Consider the following 16142-nt stretch of genomic DNA (forward strand, 5'->3'; position numbering starts at 1 on the left):
TATTTCCTCCCAAAACAAACAAAATGAAGAAGATGTTGCTTTCTGATGCAAAATATCCAAATTATGCAGTGGAAATATATCAAAAGTACAGGATATTTGATACTTCATATTTAGGAAAATATTTTGATAGGTATCTATTAATATAGTCACTAGAAAAACAACTGAATGAACAATATAAATGCCTTTCAGCCTTGCTTGAAGAGACTATTTTTTCCTTACAGAAAAGCTCTTTTTGCACAAGCCACCATTTTATAAGTCTATTGTTATGTGTGTTTTATATATACAAAGTAATGTTGTTTTCATATCCTTTTGCCAGGAATTGAGAGGCGAGCTTCCTTTGGCAGGCTGTCAAGCAATCTTTGATCACTAACTGAGGTTTAATTGCTCCCTAGCAGAAATTCTTGCAGAGTAGGGACAACACTTTAGGGCAGGGTTTCCTGTATTCATATTAAATATCTTTGCAAAAATAATGAAAATTGTTTTCCAATTTTTCCTTCCTTCCTTCCTTCTTCCCTTCCTTCCTTCCTTCCTTCCTTCCTTCCTTCCTTCCTTCCTTCCTTCCTTCCTTCTCTCCCTCCTTCCTTCTTTCCTTCCTTCCTTTTCATGTTTGTGTCTGCCCCACAAATATGTATACATATTATACTTTTTCTGTGCCCTTTGCCCGTGTGTGTGTGTGTGTGTGTGTGTGTGTGTGTGTGTGTGTGTGTGTTTGTATAAAAGATTCTATATAGAGACTTCATTGAAATGCAGCTTTGCTCCACGATACTTTTGGCCAATTTGCCCAAATATATCTTGATTTGTATGCAAATGTTCCAAATACACACTTATTTTTAGGAACTTTCTAGCTAAAAATAACAGATGACTAAGTCATGCAATCACATTGCAATATAGTTTAGAAGTAAAAGGGTTACGAATGGCATCACTGAAAAAGATTAACGTACAGGAGATAAAGGCAATATACATACATCATCTATTTTTTCCCATGACTACATTGGGGGGGGTATGTTGGTCTAGAAATAAAGAAATCATAGAAGTTGGTTTTCAGGACTGAAGGTACCCTTAAAAGTGAATTCCCCTTGTTAATAACCATTACAATTTTAAGTTGTGCTGGCTTGCTTCTGAGCGAACTCCTTCATGTTGCTGGTGACAATATGCAGTTAGGGATTCCTTTTAATCAAAAGGTTTTGGAAAAAAATCAATAAAATCTTCCAGTAATATTTGTCAATCTTGTTAGTGGTTTATTATTCAGTTTTCCTAAAGGACACCCATTGACATAAGAAATTGGTTGTACTTCTATCATTAGCTACTAAATTTGATCTCACAGTGGTTAAGGATGTCTACTGTAAATGTCTACAAATATTGCAAATAAGCAGATGTATAAAATGGGGGAGAGAGAAACCCAATTTATCTTTTTTTATTTTTCCTTTCTCTTTCTCTTTCTTTCTTTCTTTCTTTCTTTCTTTCTTTCTTTCTTTCTTTCTTTCTTTCTTGTAATATTGACATTCTAACTTGTAATAAATATTGATAATTTTTTTCTTTCCTCTTCACTATTCTTAATACTCTAAGTTATCTAAATAACCAAATATTAATAATCTTTAATCATATGATATAAATCATACTATTGGATTGAAACAATATAATTTAGTAAATTTAATGAATAAATTATAACATAAATATATTGTATCAAGCTTTACAACCTAATAAAAAGTATTAAAAATGTGTATTTTTTTTAGCTGCTAAATTTGATTTCACAAAGCATTATATAACCAAACAAACAAAAGGCAATGTTGTATTTTGGGGGAAGAGGGAGACAGTGGTACTTAAAAGTCTGGGGAATTTCTCTGGTTTAAAAATTAAATTGTGTTTCTAGTTTGCCCTTATAGTCTCTGCTGATCAGGATATCCAGCAAGGATAGTGAGTTTTCCCATGAGTTGGATTCCTTTGAAAATGTTGTTGACAGTTTTGTGAGCATTCTCTAACTGCTCCTTTTTATTATGGTGAAGTGTCATCTACATATCTGATGGATATTGGGGGTTATATTTGTGAGAGTGCTATCATTTCCAGATGTTACATTACAAACTCCGCTATGAGTCCTGAAAGCGGTGATCCCATAAGTGTACCTTTGATTTGTTGATAAGTTTGTCTATCGAATTAAAAGTATGTGGTTTGGCAGAGAATGATAAGATCCACAGAAACACAAGTGTATGAAAAAACCATCCACACCAATCAAGTGCTGCACTACCAAAGTAATAGCTCAGCCTCCCACAAAAGCAGCTATGTAAGAACACTATTTAGATGAGCATAAACACACTGCAGCAACCCTGAACATTGGAAAAAAGAAAGAGGTCATCTATACATCTTCCAATAAAATAGATATCTGCACAACTTCAAAAAGTGCCTGACCTTTCAACCCAATATAACACAATCAACATGAGCTGCAAATAGGATAAGACTGCCATACATCAAAAACTTCTCAGAAACCAACAACAGACTATTACAACCACATGAAATCAGTGTGCCACACAAATTAACTAAAGGCCTCAAAGCATTCTAAGTAAACCAAAACACCCAGCAGCCCTAGAAGAAAAAAACAGGAGTCATCTACAACCTACAGTGTAAAGACTGCAACAGCCACTATGTAGGACAAACAGACAAAAGACTAGCAGAGTACATTAATGAAAAATCAACTAGCAGTCAGAAGACATGATTAAAAATTCTTTAATTTCATAACATGGACAGACTTAACCATAGTTTCAACTGGGAAACTATGGCCATCCTAGACCAAGCCAAGTTCACAAACACTACACAGTTCCTGGAACTCTGACAAATTGCCCATCAATAGAGACCTAGGCATAAACAAAACCTACATATGATGCAAAAGAGACAATCAGCAAGCCAAAAAGAGAACAAAAATGACCAAAGCACACACCACTATTGATCAATACCCAGCTGAGCATAGATTAGCATCAGATAAACAATCAAGAAGTAAGCAATATTCCAGTTGAGGAGCTGCCAAACAAACCAACAATAAACAGCCCAGCCACAGAATCTTCGGGACTACTCCCACCAACAAAGACAAGGCAAGCCACCAGAATATAAATTGAGAGTGTATAGCTGCCCATCTCACAAATGTGACTCTGGGTATTATATAACAAAGACAAACAATTAAAAACAAATATAAACAATTATTACAAACAATTAAGCACAAACAAGACCAGAAGAAACACAGTTCAACCAACTCAAAAGCTCCCTGTTCCTGATCACCAAGATTGATGGGGAAACCATGTTTAAGGGCTTTCTAGAAGGCTAATAGGAATAGGGCCAACCTTATCTGGGGAGAATGATGTTCTTGTGAGAGCCAAGGCAGAAGAAGTTTACCTCCTGGGACCCATCAGATGGAAGTCTTTAACAGACCAACCCCCTCCCCAAAACTGTATAGTCCATAGATGAAACAATAAAGAGTGCACAGAGATTGTTTCTGAGGTGTTTTTATTTAACTGTAAATGACATTTATTAGCTATAGTGATGTAGTTTCTTCACAGATTGATTATATTGGAACAACTATTGTTTTAGAAAGAAATATTAAAAGTGGGTGTTTCAAAATTTTGTAATTTCTCCTTCAGAGAAACAACTCATTATTTCCCAAGGCCCTTTTCCTGCATGCTCTAGATTAGGCCACAGTTGTGGCCAGTGAAACAAATCTTTCATTATTGTTTAATTTGTTCCTGAATATTGTTAAGCAAACTGTACAGTAAGTAGCCTTGCCTTTCTGAATTCTTTCAGAGAAAATGATCCTGAAAAGAATGCCATACTAATTTTTCATCATGACAGACCAGCTTCTGAGCATCGTTTTTCCCCCTCTTCATGTAGGTCTTGTGAATTAATAAAGTGAAAAAGGACTGCAAAATTCACAGCATATTGATACAAAATTAGCTTTCCAAAATAAGGCATCAAGAACTGCTTTTGATTTTGATCATTGTGATTTGAGCTAAAACGTTGCTTTATATAATAAAAGATTAGTAAGTGACTGAATCAAAATGTAATGTATTCCTTAACTGGAAAGGAAGCAGCTATCAGAGTTTGAAGAGCATCTTAAATTTGAATTGTCTATGGAACTATACTGCAAGGTCACCAGATTTATAGCTCGGTCTGCAATGCCTGCTTGCTTCCATTTGTAAATAAATCAAATGTTATAAATTTTCAACACTGCTTTTCATCTTTTCACAGTCCAAGAAGGCTTAAGTGCTTACTAATTGCCATTGAGAGAAAAACATAAGAGTTTATTTTTTCCAGTTGGCAATTTTCCAACATTTGAAAAAAAAATATCAAAATGACATTCTTGCATTTCCTATCTTCATTTTTCTCCTATTATCCATATCTAAATGATATTTGCTGATCTTCTTAGGAATGGATTACCATGCTCCATTCAGCTCTTTTGTACTGCTCAGTGGTAAATGTTCATTACTAAGATAACAGCATTCATTTATTCATTGACATAATTAGGAATTAGTAAACATCTGAAACTGGACATAAATAATCGCTATCTTTAGATCAGAATGTTATTCCCTCAAGTGACATTATCTTCATTCTTATTTTCTTTGGCTGATGCTTTCATAGTGAAGCTCACCACACCCAAAAGCTGTACACAGTGTTATTCATTAGTTGCATTCATTTCTCAGTCCATCTTACTGAATGGCCTTTGTCTCTAAATATGCATCCAAGTGCCTAATAACTATCCAGTTATTAACATCAGCATATATGTAATTTAATTTAATTTAATTTATTGAGATTTCTATACCGCCCTTCTCCCAAAGGGACTCAGGGCGGTTCACAGGGCATAAATATAAATGACAATACAAAAATTAAAAGACAATTAAATCAATGCCCAAGTTAAAACAAGAATAATAAAACAAGCCTATAAAAAACCCATGTACCCCCATCAGGCCAGACCCGCTAGTTCAAATAAATGGGTCTTCAACCCGCGACGGAAGGATCGGAGGTCTGATGCCGTCCGGAGCTCAACCGGCAGTTGGTTCCATAATGCCGGAGCACCCACAGAGAAGGCCCTCCCCCTGGGGGCCACCAGTCGACATTCCTTGACAGGAGGCACCCTGAGGAGGCCCTCTCTGTGGGCGCGCACAGGGCGGAGGGGAGTCGACGCCGGCAGCAGGTGGTCCTCGAGGTATCGCGGACCCATGCCATGTAGGGACTTAAAGATCATAACCAAAACCTTGAACCTTACCCGGAAGACAACTGGTAACCAATGCAGCTCACGGAGCAAAGGTGTAACATGGGAGTACCGGGAAACTCCCAAGACAACTCTCGCGGCCGCATTCTGTACCAGTTGGAGCCTCCGAGTAGTCTTCAAGGGAAGCCCCATGTAGAGAGCATTACAGTAGTCTAGGCGAGAGGTCACGAGCGCATGAGTGACCGTACATAAGGCCTCCCGGTAGAGTTTCAACATAAAAGATGGGTGGAAAAAGCAGTATGTTTTGGGTTGTTAACCTGGGATTAAAATAAATACAATATAAATACCATTAAACCAACATCAGCAATCTGTGTGTGTGTGTGTGTGTGTGTGTGTGAGAGAGAGAGAGAGAGAGAGAGAGAGAGAGAGAGAGAGAGAGAGAGAGAGAGAGAGAGAGAGAGAGAGAGAGAGAGAGAGAGAGATGCAGGAACAGTAAATAAAATATTCCAACTCTTATAGCTGGTTAAACATTCTCTGGCATTCTATGTTTCTCAACCTTGAGAACTTTAAACTCTGTGAATTTAAACTCCCAGTTTTCCCCAGCTAATATACAGGCTGGGGAATTCTGGGAGTTGAAGTCCATGCATCTTAAAGTTGCCAAGACTGAGGAACAGTGTTCTACTGTATGCTATGAAGATATAAAATCTAAAATCCCTGGGGCAAGGAATGCCTGCAAATGATATGGGGACAAATATTTAGTGCTAGAGATTTTGAGAATGAATGTTTATGAGGGCATTCAGCCAATATAGTGCCCTTAGATAACTTTTAAATGTAAACTTATCCATGATAAGTTGATTGGTATTGAAATCAATTTGTTTCCTCAGCACATAGCAAAGATCTTTTTCCCCTACATTGCTACCATTTATCTAGATATAATGTGCATGCTTTTTCCCCCCCCAGGGGACTTAACTTGCACAAGTATTGCTATTTTTATCCTTTTTGAATAGAATGCCCACAGATGGATGTTTATACAAAGAGGTAATAATAAATAGCTATATTCATTTCTTCTGATCAGAGCCAGAGATCAAGAATAGTGCAATAGGCATGAATTAAATGCCATCTTTGGTCTCTTATAAATAAATCTTTCTTAGAGAACATTTAGTTGCACTGAGCTGTGCTGGGAACTGTAGCTCTTTATCTAGCTACACACTGGAAACTAAGTATGATACAAACAGCTGGAGAAGATTCCCCACATCTCCCTTACTCCTCCACCCTCCACAAATTCTCCTGATTTTGGAGAAATTCATCTCCCTCTTCATGTTAGTAAATTCAGATGGTATTTTTGCTCCACTGAATCTATTGAATATATAATTGTGGGTATTCATGGGTGGTCCATTCCCTAGACACTTCACAAACTGTATTCATTTAGATCACATTTCAGGCCTCCTTAAACATGCAATACCTCCATCTTGAACAAAATAGAGACATCTATTTAATATTCTTAAAGTGTTGCTATAAGTACCACGTCTAACATTTCAATGTAATTTTCAAGACAACATTGATCTTCCTTTCCATTTTTCATCCATTAATATTATTTTCATCCAATAATATTATCCAATATTTCACATCTTCAAGACTAGATGATGGAAAAATCCTTTTGTTTCCCCAGTTGCTGAAAAGCTAGAAAATGGGCATCTTATTTTTTGTCTTTCCTCAACCAGCTTTAAAGAGATCAATGAATTGTGAGATGCCGGGAATCATTCGTGCCAGTAAGTATGTAACATCACATCAGTAAATCCTGCAATGATGTCTGTGGTACACAGAAACAAACATTCAAAAATGCCTTGCAAGAAAAGGTCAGAAGATTGGAGACTAGGAAATAAATTATTAGCTGTCAAAAGAAAGTAGTTATTTATTTTTTTCTTTTATGTTAAACGTAAGGTTACTGCCTGATCCTGGAACTGTGCCAGGAAATTGACATATGGATAACAGGTAAAGTTATCATGGGAGCCTGGATTTACATCTCAGTTCGACTGATCCTGAACTGTTCAATTCTCAGAAGAGTAATGTGGTTGGTAGATATCAGTAAACTCTTATGCTAAGATACAGTACTTCCAAATTGTATATTGTTTAATGGTGCAGTCATCCCACTGAATTAACTGCCATTGTAAAATACCTCAACTGTTTTTCACATGGTCACCTTTGTTTTGTTTGCAAGTTAACTGGACAATATCACTACAGCATCAAGGCCCATCACATCAGACCAAACAATGTTTCTTTCTGACTTCCTCACAATCCTCAACAGAAAACAGTTGCCTTATTCCGTATCTCATTTACAGTGATTTGTGTACAGTGCAGATATCATAGTTACTTGAGTACTCCGGTGCACAAGTTCAAGTGGTAGATACAACATGCAAACTTCCATATCTGTATACATGATTTGCCCATGTGTGTGATTTCCCCACATATGAGGGAGGGAGGGAGGGAGGAAGGGAGGAAGGAAGGAAGGAAAATGTTGTATAAATCCAGTATACAATTTTAATAGGTGTTAAAGTTTTTTTATTAATAAATGGCTTTAAGCATTTATTTGCTGTTTTTACCTTTACCTTTTACCTACCCTAAGCTGCTTTTAGTGAGATAGGTGACTATATAAATTAGATAAATACTCCAGGTGGATGCCCAATAAGTCCATGGAGGAGACATGTGTTTGCCTTTCTGCCATCTGAGGAGGAATGTGATGGTATCTGAACCACTTCTGCATTTATTTCAAAAGCAATTTCATTCATGTTTATGAGTACATGCATGGTTAATATGAATCAATAAGGCATCCTTACATCTTTCTCAGAAGTTTACTAGTTATTTTCAGTTTGTTAATCTACTCTTTTTTTCTTTGTGTCCCATTGATACTGTTATTATGGTTACTGCTCTTGTTCTCAGATTCCAGAAATATAATATTATAAATGCATGGCTGCAACATTATATCAGTTGTAACAACAATCTGTCAGAAAAGAGCATTCCCAGTAATAAACTGATAGTGTCATTCTAGTGAAATCATAGTCTTCTTGTGGAATCACACTAACCCATTATAAAATGAGGTTAATCTCTCTCTTTTTAAAACTATTTAGTGAGTAGATGAAGTTCCATTTGTTTCAGTTATAAAAAATGTGAAAATGAATCTAACCTTAAGAACTTCAGTTATGCCAAGAAGAATATTTGCGACTGGATATATATTAATGACCAAACAAATATAGTTCTATCCTCAGTAATACTACACGAAATACATGAAGAACACTTCTGTAACCAAGTATGCCAAAATAAATTATTCTAATTGTGTGTAAGGATAGACAGACAGACCAACAACTATCATACAGGATGTCAAATGAAGGTCTCAAATCAAAAACATTTGCCAAACTGTAATTTGTGACCAAAGTGATCTTTAGTCCATTCACTTTGTTTTCATCTCTGTCTCTCTCTCTCATTATACATTTCCCGTGATTTGGGTGCCCAAAATATAACAATTTGAACTGATTACCTATGAGATTTCTGGATTGATTTCTCTAAGATCCATTTTTTTCCTTTCCTTGGCTATTTATGATATTTTCAGGAGCCTTCTCCAACATCAACTATAAGAATGGTAATCATACAATAATTATCTATGTAATTCCTCACACTTTTGCAAGGTAGTTTTAATTCTTTCATTCTGTTCTGTTCATAAATCAGCTCTAGAAATTTGAAACACAATGGTTCTTTTTGGAAGACAAGGCAAAGTAAGAACAAAACCTCTAAACTATTTCAGAATGTTAATTTTGGGGGAAGTATTATCTATGGTATGAAATATGCTGGTTTCTGTATGGCCTAGTAAACCTGGTCCAGTTCTTTTTTTAATTGTTAACTGCAGCAATATTTAAAGAACCCCAACCTGCCCCCAAGCAACTGACTAAGGGAATAATGCAGCTTGAACTTATGTAGGTGGAAAGAACTAAGAGTGAATCATAAACATTTATAGGTGATGACTTGTTGGAATATTAATGTCTTTGTTGGTGCAAAACATACTGTGGAGGATAAACTAAAAAAAGCAGAGAAAGACTAAATAAACAAACATTTTTATAGTGGAATTTCTTTACACTGTTTGGAGTGGCTTACTTGTCCAATTTCTGTAACTCATTCTTTTTTTAAAAAAAGAAAGACATTACAGTAATCTTTTAACTAAACTGTAATGGGGGGAGAAGAGAAGAGAAGGCAGGGGTCTGATGTACAATAGCAGAAGAACCAATTGCTGCATTGCCACATTGGCATCAAAAGATGTAAAATGGTAATAGCTTGGGGGGGGGAGAGAGAGAGAATAATCTGGCTTCCTGCTTTCAACATTTTTCAAAGTTCTAAAGGGAAAAGTTGACATAACTCCCCTAATTAAAAAGAGCAAGGGTTTTTTTCCCCCCAGTCCAGATACACCTCACCTACCTCTGAATAAATGTAAATGTGAAAGCTCCATTTCAGATGTTATAAGGACGGTAAAAAAACAAGTATGAGAGAGCCAAAAGTATGAGTGATATATGCTTCCTCCTCCTCCTATAGTGTGTAGGTCAATGTAAATAAAGAAGCAGTAAATCTCTAGCAAAATAGGCAGTCAGCCTCTTCAATAATGCTTGCTAACAACTAATTTGCCAGTCATTTAGACTCTTGAAACTAAGCTAAAAAAAATAGTACAGTGGGTTAAATAAAAAGAGATGGTGATATATTTGGAAGGGGAAGAATTAACACTATAATTGTTAACTCTTCCCTTCTAAATAAAGCTCTTACCATTTGAACTTTGTCCCATTTTGTCTTGCCAGTAAGTGATTTGAAGTTACATAAATATACACCAGCAACTTAAAGGAACTATTTTTAAACCTTTGGAGACAGGAGCAATTATTTGGTTTTGTTTTGGAGGGTTTTTTTTCCCCCTCCCTAAACCATTTCATGTACAACACAATGCAGTCAGTTTCCGGGATGACTTATTTCATGCTGAGGAAAACATCAGGCTCCAGCAGTCATTCCTGTCAAACTGAAAAACAGGAAAAGGGATTCACATTCTTGACATGCTAACAATTTATTTTAATTCATAGGCATGCCCCAGTGACCAGCTCATTTAGAATCATCAGTTTCGGGTCAGAGAGCTGCACATTTAATAATCATATTAAGGTGCTGAAAGGCAACTCTGTTGAGAGACTCAGTCTGGCTCTGCCTTGCTCAACATGGTGTTCTTCACAAGCATAAAACTACAACTCTCATTATACCTACTGTAAACCAGAGTATGCTAAACCCCTGAACAGAGTTGAAATAAAAAAGCCCCAGTCAGCACTTTAGGGAAAATATGCTTAGGTTTGCACTGTATTTGTATAATCAATGAACACCCTGACTTATAGAAACTTTCTTAAAATGGAGGATGGAAGCTCATGGTTGAAAGATATAAAGAGAGGCATGTATAATAATACTCATGGAGAAATTCCTTTGGTTCTCATTAAGAATCTTGGAGCTGCTTACCTAAGGGTAAACTACATCCACAGGTATCAACTGTTATGAAAACTGAAAAGTGTGGGGTCACATCTTCATCTCAAGCATGCAAATGCAAGTAGATCAGAATCAGAATAGAGCGGGAAGGTCCTCTAGTGTAGCCCCCTGCACAAGCAGGAGACCCTATACCATTTCAGACAAGTGACTGTCCAGTCTCTTCTTAAAAACCTCCAGTGGTGAAGCACCCAAATGTCTGAAGGCAAGCTGTTCCACAGGTTAATTGTCCTAGCTGTTAGGAAGTTTCTGCCAGGTCCCCAAATCCTTAATTCCAGGTTGCTGCTTTCCTTGATTAGTTTCCATCCATAGTTTCTTATCCTGCCCTCTGTGCTTTGGAAAATAAATTGACCCCCTCCTCTTTGTGGCAGCCTCTCAAATACTGGGATACTGCTATCATGTCTGGAGAGATATCTAGGGAGATAAATAGGTACCACTTCAGTGTGGTAAAGTGTTCCATGCACCTCAGCATATAGTCATGCAGGCCACATAACTGGAAATATGTCTTCGGATAATGCTGGTTCCCCCAGCTAAGAAACGGAGATGAGCAATGCCCCCTAAAATTAGACACAACTGATCAGGGAAATTTTTTTTAACCTATCTGTAGAAAGAACAATGTCCTGATGGCAAAGAAACTCCCCATCACACTAGTTTTTTTCCAAACACATAGCAGATATTGCAAAGAAAAGAGTTTGGCCTAGCAAGTTCTTCCACTTCTAGTTCTACTTCCGCACTGAGTGAGGACTGGGATATTTTGCTGTGACTCAGACAACAGGTCCCTAGCATGTTTTTTTTTTAATTTTCTTAATGGTCAATGGACAGAGTTCCAATTGTCTCTTAATGTTCCCAGCATGTGTTCAGTATTCCAGGCAGGAAGAAGATTGCACATGGGGCTTCAAACCACTTTAGTGGTATTAGAGAAAGATGATGGGAGGTGCCCTTTCTCCTCAGTACATTATGTGTAATATTACCTTGAAAAGCAGCTTTCTTTAGAAGTAAATCCCATTCAATTCAAGGACCTGCTTTATATTGAAACACCCATTATACTGATATAATGTCATATTGTCTAGACTGACTAGCAATGAATGGCCCTCTAGATTTTCAGACAATAGTTTTCCTAGCCCAAGCTGGAAATGTCAGGGATGGAACCCAGGTACTTTTCTTGTTGTTCTTGTTAGCTGCGAAGTCATGTCCGACCCATTGCGACCCCATGGACAACATTCCTCCAGGCCTTCCTGTCCTCTACCATCTACTGGAGTCCATTTAAGCTCACACCTACTGCTTCAGTGACTCCATCCAGCCACTTCATTCTCTGTCGTCCCCTTCTTCTATTGCTCTCAATCTTTCTTTTTTTTTCTCTTGCCTTTCGCTTCCCTCCTTTCCTCAGCTATTTGCAAAGCTTCCTCAGACAGCCATTTTGCTTTCTTGCATTTCTTTTTCTTTGGGATGGTTTTAATTGCTATCTCTTGTACAATGTTGCGAACCTCTGTCCATAGTTCTTCAGGCACTCTGTCTATCAGATCTAATTCCTTAAATCTATTTGTCACCTCTACTGTATATTCAACAGGGATATGATTTAATTCATACCTGAGTGGTCTAGTGCTTTTGCCTACTTTCTTCAGTTTAAGCCTAAACTTTGCAAGAAGAAGCTCATGGTCTGAGCCACAGTCAGCTCCTGGTCTTGTTTTTACTGACTGTATAGAGCTTCTCCATCTTTGGCTGCAGAGCACATAGTCAATCTGATTTCTGTGTTGACCGTCTGGTGATGTCCATCTGTAGAGCCATCTCTTGGGTTGTTGGAAAAGAGTGCTTGCTATGACCATCGTATTCTCTTGACAAAATTCTATCAGCCTGTGCCCAGATTCATTTTGTACTCCAAGGCCAAACTTGCCTGTTATTCTGGTTATCTTTTGGCTTCCTAGTTTAGCATTCCCCATGATGATAAGGACATCATTTTTTGGTGTTAGTTCTATAAGGTGCTGTAGTGCTTCATAGAACTGGTCAATTTCATCCTCTTCAGCACTGGTGGTTGGAGCATAGACTTGGATTACTGTGATATTGAATGGTTTGCCTCGGATTCAAACTGAGATCATTCTGTCATTTTGGGGATTGTATCCCAGTATTGCTTTTCCTACTCTTTTATTGACTATGAAGGCTATTCCATTTCTTCTGAGGGATTCCTGCCTGCAGTAGTATACCTGATGGTCATCTGAATTAAATTCACCCATTCCTGTCCATTTTAGTTCACTGATTCCTAAGATGTTGATGTTCAGTCTTGTCATCTCTTGTTTGACCACATCCAGCTTGCCTTGATTCATGGATCTTACATTCCAGGTTCCTATGGAGAAAAAATCTTTACAGCATTGGACTTTCCTTTCACCACCAGATACATCCACAGCTGAGCATCCTTTCGGCTTTGGCCCAGTCGCTTCATTCTTTCTGGCGCTACTAGTACTAGCCCTCTGCTCTTCCCCAGTAGCATATTAGACACCTTCTGACCTGAGGGGCTCATCTTCCAGCATCATACCGTTTTGCCTTTTGGTACTGTCCATAGTGTTTTCATGGCAAAGATACTGGAGTGGGTTGCCATTTCCTTCTCCAGTGGATCAAGTTTTGTCAGAACTCTCTGCTATGACCTGTACGTCTTGAGTGACACTGAACGGCATAGCTCATAGCTTCACTGAATTACACAAGCCCCTTCGCCAAGACAAGGCAGTAATCGATGAAGGGGAGGTAGTTTTCTACTGAGATGTAAACATTTTCTGCATGTGGAAAAACCAAGTAAGAATTATTTCTGAGTAAAAAGGCAGAGGATCAAGCTGTAATTCTACGTCATTTGTGGGAATGAGTTCTACTTTGTTCTACACACACATGCATATAAAATCAGTTTAAATCAGTTTAATTCATTTATACAAAGTAGCATTGGAATTAAACAATAAAGAAGTAAAGAACTTATCTTTAGCTTTCCAAATGTGGGCAATGTTTTAGTTAGATAGGGCCTTTAACAGTTAAATTTTCTGGGCAGACCAATCCTGTGATTTTTCTGATTTTATTTAGAGTGAGTTTTATTGGTAATTAGTCTTGTTAATACTATTATATTGAGTTTTATTAGATTCCATGATTTTTATTGTATAGAAGTTTCTTACATCACCAAGTCTTAAGATAAAGGCAGTACATGAATATTTTTTATTAATTTATTTTTCAATATTTGTAGAATGCTCCAGTCACAACCCACAGTTCATAGTTCACCAACCACTCAAACATTTCATAACTTGACCTTGGTGAATAACATCTCAGTTAAGGTTGAAAAATGTGGCACTAGAGAATAAGAAGGGAATAATACCATTATGTTGCAAACATGGTAAAATATGCCTAGAGTTGTACTCTCGCTTTCCAACAATATCCTTTGAACTTAAAGGTCCATTACTATATGTTGTACCAATATGCAGAATGTTGAAATTTGGAACTAAATTTGTATCCAGTGATGCTGTATCCCCCAGTAGCCATATCCCTAATAACCTTTAATGTGGAATTATGAAATGTAACTGCGGAAGCTTCAGAATGAAGGCATTTAGCCTTTAAAGAACATTAAACAATGGATATTTCTCATTGATACAGCTGAAATATAAATATTCAAACAGTGATTTTGATTACTGACATTCAGTATAATATAGAAGACATTCATTGAAATGGAATGTAATAATTAGTCATAATAAAACTACTACAATAAAATCATTTTTTTCTGTAAATCATAGAAAGTCCCCAAACAGGATAGTTGGGTTATCGGAAGATGCTTTGTCCTGGCACGAAATTGAGACTGATAATCCCATAATTCAATTCAATGATTCACAATTAAAAGTGTCGATTTTTAACTTCATTGAGCCAGAAATAATTTCAATGAAAATGTTTTCTTATCCATTATGCTCTGCACTACATGAGAATTATGAATTGAATGTTACATAGGACTACACCCTTATGAGACATAGGCAAAGATAATCCATTCAAATATGAGTCCTTCGGGAGAAGGGCGGTATATAAATAAAAGTATTAAATTAAATTAAATTATTTTAGCAATGCAAACTTGACCTTCCCATCAGAAAATTATATCCTAAATGTCATCAATGAGCCTGCTACAGTAATTTCTGTAAAAATATAGTATTGTTATCCCAGTACTTGACATCTTGAAGTGTTTGGGGCTACCAAATATAGCCACAGAATTAGGTCTGTTGCCTCCTTTTTGTCACCTGTCTAGTAATAGAAATTGAAAAATGAAAAATGAAATGGTTGGAAGTTGCTAAAATATCACAGACACCAACAATATAAATTTTGGCTTAGAGGCAGTATTGTGCCAAGTAAATAGATTGCTCTATCATCTTTGTTAGCATGTGTATGATTTAAATAATCATTTCTGCCTTTGTACTACTTTTTATTCCATTCAGTCATGTTTGATTCTTAGACAAGTCCTGGACAAATCCCTACAGTTTTCTTGACAAGGTTTTTCAAAAGTGGTTTTGCCATTGCTTCCTTCCTAGTCCTGGGAGAAATTGACTGGATCAAGATCTTCATGCTTATAAGTTAAATATAATACCACCACATTGTGAGCTTTGCTACTTATGGGATGGCTCCTTGTAGTACTGAGCATACCTGGATCATGTTGATGTCATGTCATATATTTGGACTGTCAATGCTGAAACAAGAAAGAAAGAAGGGTGAGTTGTCATACTTCAACCTTCTGTAGCAACCCTATTTTTATGCTTCATTTGGCTTCAGTCACTTTCTCCCTGAATGAACATACCCACTGCCTACAGTGTCAAACCTGACTCAACTCCATAGTTGCCTGCACCTACTTTCACTTGCAGCTTTGCCAGACAGTGACAGGAGTAGGGTGTTGAATTCTTAAGGGTAGGGCTGGCTATGGAATTCAAGTGAACCTTCTGTTGCTGGGAAGACATTATCTACCAAGGCCAAGTAATGAAGAATGTTTTTATCTGGAGCAGACAATTTTACCCAAAGCAAAAGAACTGAGCTCAATTGGTGAACTGTGGGTGGCCCAGAGGAGAAAAGGGGAGTCACTTGTGTGGGTTTTCATGGGAAAATCCCAGAACTGACTTTGCTTCTGCCATGCCTAGAACAGATTTTTCAATAAAGCTATACTTTTGGTCGATTTAAAGAGCCTGGATGACAATAAAGGTTATCTGAACTCTGAACTGAATCTGATCTTTTGTTGAAAGTGCCAAATGGGATGCTTGACAATAAGTCAGTTTCATAGTACTGCTTTCTTGGATCCCACCAAGATGCCAGCAATAGGCAAGGGATCAAAGGAAGAGAAGAAACCGGAGGAGTCCCTGGCTCAAGAAAGCCCAGTGAAGACAGGGGCAGGGACACAGCTGGTGGGCGTGCATCCCAA

Source organism: Vipera ursinii, assembly GCF_947247035.1.
Source record: "Vipera ursinii genome assembly, chromosome: 6".
NCBI lineage: Eukaryota > Metazoa > Chordata > Lepidosauria > Squamata > Viperidae > Vipera > Vipera ursinii.